Genomic DNA, 7,503 nt, shown 5'->3' with positions numbered 1-7,503 from the left:
AAAAAACATTTTTCCCCCCCCCCCCCCCCCCCCCCACTAACTGAACCAAATGGCTTTCTTCTGTTAAATATTTCCAACAAAGGACAATGTAATAACAAGGACTGGTACATACCAGTATGTTGAAAGATACTTACCAAAACAGAAGACTTTTCGACTGATCTTTTTACTAGGGAAGTGTACAAATTTCTGTAAATGTCTCCGTGTTCATTTGTGGGAACTGCACTGACCTCCTGACAATCAATCAGCAATTTTACATTACTCCCTTTCACACTTAATGCTAACTTGTGCCAGGAGCTATCAAAAATTTTGTCCATGTTGTTGAATGTCCTGAACAGGATTATTTTATATGAACTGGCATAAAAGAAATCTAGATTTTTGTTGTCTCTCAGAACCTGAATGCCAACTTTGTCTTTGCCATCAGAATCACTAACTTGCCATAAATGCCACATATTTTGTGAAGTGTCTTCCAGCATTTTAAAAGTAGCAATGATAGAGTATTTGGAAGGGAAGCCATCTGGAAAACCAGCACTAAAACAAAAACACATATGGTCTGATTTTAAAAAATCTACCCATCAACCAAGTAAAAGAAAGTCCATTTAAAACGTTTACTTTCTAATGTATTTAAATTATATTACTCTAATGGTGCTGTAAGGTGGCAAAGAAGCTGCTTAATTAGTTACTGGACACCTGAGATTGCAGTGCTATTCCCAGAGGTGATGAACAAAAAAGCCAGATTCTGCATTCTGACCTCAAGCAAATTCTTACTGAAAACATCAGTGGACACAAGCCATACAATCAGCACAGCATGTTTCTCACTTTTCTATGATGTATGGCTCCCTTTGGGGTGCCTTGTCTCCCAGGAGTGTTAAAGAAGTCAATCCACATGCAGAAGAGAGAACAGTGGCTGCAGTTAAGCCTGGTATTTGCCTGAGGGCTATGTAGTACTTCCCACATATAGTCTCAATATAGCTCTGAAATCTTACCTTCTATATTTAACAAATGAATTTTTGTTCAGCAAAGTCTGTCCTATAGAGCTTCATTTATAGTAGTGATTATTAAATTAAAATCATGGAACCGTTTTATATCACTTCTTCTGCTGCACAACCCCTCCCCCTGGCTCTGCCAGCCATGTGACCTGAGACAGAGCCAAGGAACTTGGCCTTATGGCCTGCTCCCCCATTATCCTCAGTCTCTTTGTGGAACCCCTGAGGGCCTATCACAAAACCTCAGTTTGAAAACCTCTGATTTATAGCATACCTTGTATTTTTCCTGAGCTGTATGTTAGGACTTATGCGATAGGCTATAGATCCTGGGTTTGATCCTTCTATTATGTGTTTATCTGATGCTGTTGACAGTTTGAATTCCTGGAGAAGATCGAGCACTGCAGTTTAAAAACAATCTTTCATTAGTTTAGAAAACACCTCCATTGCTGGAAATCTGCACAAATTATTGACCTCAGTGAATCATTGACAAATTGCACCCATGGAGATACTGGCTTTAATGATGGTGCCAAATGTGTTTGTGGTAGGGACAAGTCAAATGCCAGGTACCAAATGTGTTTGTGGTAGGGACAACTGAGGAAGTAATCTGCTGCCCCAACCACTTCGCCCAGGAAGTTTGCTGCTTTCCAGAAGCCAGAATCCAAGACATTGCGGAGAAGATCCCTAAGCTCCTCCAGCCCACTGACCACTATCCCATGCTCCTCATCCATGTGGGCACAAATGACACAGCTCAGAGCACTCCCAGCCAGGTCATGAGGCACTACAGGGATTTGGGAGCGGGGTAAAGGGTCTGGGGGCGCAGGTGGTGTTTTTCTCGATTCTCCAGTCTCAGGCTACAGGCTGAGGAGGAAGAGGACGATCCAGGTAGTGAACGAAAGTCCGCTGGGGAGGAGGCTCTTCTCAGTCCGACTGGATGACCTGCTCCACCGGGCTTTAAACTAAGCCCACTGGGGAACAGGGGGACTATCGCCACTGCTGGCCCACTGAGCAACCCTTGCAAAGCCAGCAGACCAAGGCACTTAAGAGATCCCACCCCTGCCCCAGCCCTGGAATGAACTATAGGCAAGGCAAGGGCCCCCAAGGGGACACTTGTGTGCCTATACAAAGGCCATGAGCTTGGAAAACAAACAGGAGGAACTTGTCCTCCTGCTAAATGCAAATAACAATGATGTCATAGGATAACAGAGACCTGGTGGGACTCCACCCATGACTGGGCCACAGGTATAGATGGCCATACCTGCTCCCGGAGGGATCGAGTGAACAAAAAGGGCAGGGGCGTAGCTCTCTCTGTCAAGGAAACCTATGCATCCCTGCAAGCTGACATTGGCACACGTGGTGGACTTGAGACCCTCTGGGTTAAAATCCGTGGGGAACATGGCACAGGGGATACTATGGTGGGAGCCTACTACAGACCCCCTACCCAGAGCCAAGATCTTGATCAGGAGTTTGCCAGGGAATTGGCTGAGGCCGCGGACTCCCAGTGTATGATTGTCATGGGAGACTTCAATTACCCAGACATCTCGTGGGAGGAGCACTCAGCCAAATCCAAGCAGGCACAAAGCTTTCTCTCATGCGTAGATGACCTCTATCTGACACAGGAAGTCTACAGGCCAACAAGAGGTAAAGCGCTGCTCGACCTGGTTCTAGCAACTGGGGATGACCTAATCAGTGACCTAATGATTGAAGGGAAGCTGGGTGACAGTGATCACGAGCTGATCACCTTCACCATCTGCTGTAAAGCTGGCAAGTCAGTCAGTCATACAGAAGTCCTCGACTCAGGAAAGCTGACTTTGACAAGCTCAGGAGGCTTGTCAGTGAGGCCCTAAAGGGCCACAACCCAAAGGGGAGGGGAGTTCAGAACGAGTGGTTGCTCCTCAAGGGAGCAATCCTGGATGCACAAGCTAAGTCCATCCCGTCTTGGAGGACAGGCAGCAAAAGGGCACAACAGCCCCCTTGGCTCTCCAGGGAACTGGTGGACCTCCTGCATCTTAAAAGGAAGACCTACAAAGGATGGAGGACAGGATCCACAACCAAGCAGAAAAACTCTGCTCTGCTCTGGACCTGCGGAGAGCAAAACAGGAAAGCCAAGGCTGTGATGGAACTCCAGCTAGCTACAAATATCAAGGACAATAAAAAGTCCTTTTTTAGATATGTGGAGAGCCAGAGGAAAAGCAAGGGCAACATTGGACCCCTGCTAAACCAGATGGGACAACTGACAACCGATGCCCAGGAAAAAGCAAACTTGCTAAATGGGTACTTCGAGTCAGTTTTTCACCAGTCCCATGGGATGCCCCTGCCCACTATGGATCAGGGAGGCCCAGGTTAGGGAGATTCCTTACCCTCCATCAAAGCTGACCTTGTGAAGGAACACCTTGACAGGCTGGATACCTTCAAGTCAGCCAGCCCTGAAGGTTTACACCCAAGTGTACTTAAAGAGCTGGCAAGCATCATAGCTCAGCCCCTGGCACAGATCTTTGAGAATTCCTGGTACTCTGGTGAAGTGCCTGAAGATTGGAAGAAGGCCAATGTCGTGCCTATCTTCAAGAAAGGGAGGAATGTGGATCCAGCAAACTACAGACCCATCAGCCTAACCTCTATCCTGGGGAAGGTCTTGTGAAATATTATCAGAGGCCATCCTATACAGGCTAGCTGATGGCAATATCCTGAGGGATACCCAGCACGGGTTTGTTGTGGGTAGGTCTTGCTTGACCAATCTCATTTCCTTTTATGACCAGATGACCTTTCAGCTGGTTAAGGGAGAAGACATTGATGTCATATATCTTGACTTTAAAAAAGCCTTTGATCTGGTATCCCATGATCACCTTTTGGCAAAACTGGCTAACTGTGGCCTCAACCTCACCACAATCTGCTGGCTGAGAAATTGGCTCCATGGCAGCATCCAGAGGGTGGTGGTTGACCAAAGTCAATCGTCATGGTGCCCTGTGACCAGTGGGGTCCCTCAAGGCTCTGACCTAGGCCCTTTACTTTTTAATATCTTCATCAATGATGTTGACATTGGTGTCAGTAGCGGGCTGTCCAAGTTTGCCGATGACACCAAACTTTGGGGTAAAGCATCCACACCTGAGGACAGGAGGGTGATCCAGGCAGATCTTGACAGGCTCATGAAATGGGCAGACGAGAATCTGATGGTGTTTAAGAAACGCCTATAAATGCAAGGTTCTCCACCTAGGGAGGAGAAACCTGCAGCATGCTTATAGGCTCAGCAGTGCTACTCTGGCTAGCACCATGGATGAAAGGGACTTGGGGGTCATGATTGACCACAAGATGAACATGAGCCTTCAATGTGATGCTGCAGCTAGTAAAGCGAGCAAAACGCTGGCTTGCATCCATAGATGCTTCTCAAGCAAATCCCAGGACGTCATTCTCCCCTTGTACTCGGCCTTGGTGAGGCCATAGCTGGAGTATTGCGTCCAGTTTTGGACTCCACAATTCAAAAAGGATGTGGAGAAGCTTGAGAGAGTCCAGAGGAGAGCCACGTGCATGATCAGAGGTCAGGAAAACAGACCTTATGATGAGAGGCTGAGAGCCATGGGACTCTTCAGCCTAGAAAAGTGCAGGCTCAGGGGCGATCTGGTGGCCATTTATAAGTTTATTAGGGGTGTTCACCAGAACCTGGGGGAACGTCTGTTCACCAGAGCGCCCCAAGGGATAATAAGATCGAATGGTCACAAACTCCTCTGCAACTGTTTCAGGCTAGACATAAAGAAGAACTTCTTTACTGTCTGAACCCCCAAGGTTTGGAATAGACTGCTGCCGGAGGTGGTTCAAGCACCCACTTTGAACACTTTCAAGAGATATTTGGATGTTTATCTTTCTGGGATCCTATGATCCCTGCTGACTTCCTGCCCCTGGCCAGGGGGCTGGACTCAATGATCCTCTGGGGTCCCTTCCGGCCCAAATGTCTATGAAATCTATGAAGTCCTGAGTGTCCTGCCTCAAGCCAAAGAGAAGTGCTGAACTTGCTGCCCTGACAACAATGAGTTCTTTTCTTATCCTGATATCCACCAGCTAAGTGCTAGGCCATGGAAGTGATGCAATATTGGATGGAGTATGTATGCTGTTGACCTTTACTGGTCATGAGTCAGAGGACTAGATCCCTTGGCATTAACAATAGTTCCTCTAAGTGAAGAAAAGTGAAGGAATTCACCCATACAGTGAAATCCCACTTTGTGCCAGAACCACCTTCAGTTGAGCATTTTAGTGTACTTAATGTCGTTCCAGAAACACAGAGATTCTGAACCCATTCCTAAATATATATGGATCCTCTCCATTGGAGAAGCTTAATGTCATTTTTTTTATTTAGTTTTTCTACAGGATGTGTTCTACATTAAATGTCAAAAGATTAGTCAGTGACTATGGAACATTTCCTTCCCCAGTTTTAACAATATCTTCCTGTCCCGTTCCTTCCCTGCTGCCCCCCAACACACTATCCCCAACCCCCACAATTGCTTATTCCAGAGGCAATTGAAAATGGTTTGTCATGAAATGTGTTTCTTGCTCAACTATTTAAATTAACTTGTTTACTTAGCAAATAGACTTCATTTTTGCAGGCTCAGTTAAAATGCCTTGCTGCTGCATAGTTTCATTTTCCCAAGCCTTGATAGAACTTATTGAATGTCAGGTTTCAACTGTGTATTTTAACACCATTGAATCTCCTGGAGGAATGTGTTAGCAAAGTGAAATGTTCAGTATATAGGATATCCAAAATGTTCTTTCAACTAAAATTATTTAATATCTAGGAACAAATTGAAGTATCTCGCCAAGCTTGTAGAGGCACCAAGTTATATTCCATGTAACAGTGCACGTTCAATGAGTTATACTACATTGTTAAATACACGGCAGAAATTGTTTCTAGACTCTTGCATGCAAAAGTGACGTAAGATAAATCTGAAATTAAATTACATCACAGAGATGAAGGTTAGTTTTCAACTGTTACCTATAAGCATGGGGAATCACGCTTTACAATTTAGTAAAAATCAGTGGAACAACTAAAAGGTCTGAAGGAATCATCCTTCATTCTTTGCAAAAAAAAATTCTCTTTTAAGAAATGTATTGTCTATTAATATTCATTAGAATATTTCCTTCGGAAACTTTCTCATAAATACAGGAAAAAAGTTTCATATCGTTTCTAAAGAATCAGTTGGTATAATTAAAACTATTTTTAAACATTTAAATATGAATTCACTAATTATTTAAAGAGGACTGTTCACATACCTGTAGTATTTGTTATATTTTGACATAGTGAAATACTGAAGAGAGTCACCACGAAGACTGTCAGTACAGGAAATGTCATTGTGCAACTTCGTGAATGCATGCACCTAGGAAAGAATATATAATGGTTCATTATAATCATTATCAGCAGGGATCCACGTATTCTGTTTCCCAAGGAAAAATGGAGTAAAACGTGGATTTCCCCCTTTTCCGGAGGAAAGCACAAATTTCTCATTTTAGTGGAGTTCCATCCTGTAAGGGGCTGGGGGGGGGAGTGGGGAGAAGCACGGTCAGGCAGGGACCCTGCACCGTGTGCATGTATATGGACATGACTGCCAGGCAGCCTGGAGAGCAGCTCCCATAGGTAAGTGGGGGGATGGGAATTGAGGCCCCTACAGGGAGGGAGGGAGGGAGTTGGGCAGGACTGGGGGCTGGGGCTAGGGCTAGGGCTGGAGTTGGGGCTGGGGCTGCTGTGCAGCCAGGCCATGCATGGGGTTTGGGGCCTGGGCCTGCAATGCGAAGCCACAGGGCCCTGACGGGGAGTGAAACAGGACCACAGGTGGCTCATCTGGGGGGAAGGGGTGTGGGGCAGCTCCCCGCTGCTCTGTGCACTCCTGGGAAGCAGGGGGTGCACATGCCCCCCGGATCTGTGTGCATGGGCTGCCCACTGCGGGCTTGGGCTCCCACCCTGCTGCCCAGCAGGAACAAACTGGTGCTGCAGGGCAGAGCAGGGCCACACAGGAAAGCTGCTTGCCACGGCAAGCTCTGCACTGCCCTGACAAGGCATCCCTTGCTTGCATGGCAACAGTGGGGGCAGCGGCATGGGGTTTTGTCCTTCACTGCTGCTGCATGGGCAAGGAATGCCTTGCCAGGGCAGCAGACAGCTCACAGCAGAAGCTGCTTCCCTGTGTTGCTCCACTGTTCCCTGCCACACCAGGTTGTACCCCTGGGCTGCGGAGGCCCCAGTGGACAGCAACCGGGTGGGATCCCAAGCCTGCAGCAGGCAATCGTCCCCCATCCCCACCCCACAGACAGTTCTGGGGGGCACAGGTCCCCCCTGCCCCCCCAGAGTGTACACAGCAGCAGGGAGCCAGCCCCTCCCCACCCAAGCCCACAGCAGGCAGCCAGCAGGGGAGAGCCAGGCTCTGCTCCACTGCAGCAGCTGCCACCTCCTGCTGGGGGAAGGGGCTGTGGACCTGGGTCCCTGGCCTCATAGCCCTGGCCTGTGAGGGCCCCCACTGGGAAGTCTGTGGGAGCAGGGAGGTAGCTG

General features: G+C 47.5%; 1 long non-coding RNA gene across 1 annotated transcript in view; it reads right to left on the bottom strand.

Annotated features, from left to right (window-relative positions):
* LOC112551953 overlaps positions 1–193 on the bottom strand; it is a 2,846-nt gene extending 2,653 nt beyond the window's left edge. The window contains exon 1 of the long non-coding RNA XR_003096300.1: positions 135–193. This is a non-coding gene — a long non-coding RNA (uncharacterized LOC112551953). The remainder of the gene's footprint in view (positions 1–134) is intronic.
* Positions 194–7,503: the final 7,310 nt, after the last annotated feature.

The sequence above is a fragment of the Alligator sinensis genome, unplaced genomic scaffold, assembly GCF_000455745.1.
Source record: "Alligator sinensis unplaced genomic scaffold, ASM45574v1 scaffold482_2, whole genome shotgun sequence".
Classification (NCBI taxonomy): domain Eukaryota; kingdom Metazoa; phylum Chordata; order Crocodylia; family Alligatoridae; genus Alligator; species Alligator sinensis.
Note: the sequence above shows the minus strand (reverse complement) of the source record. Positions and strands in the feature narration are given on the sequence as shown.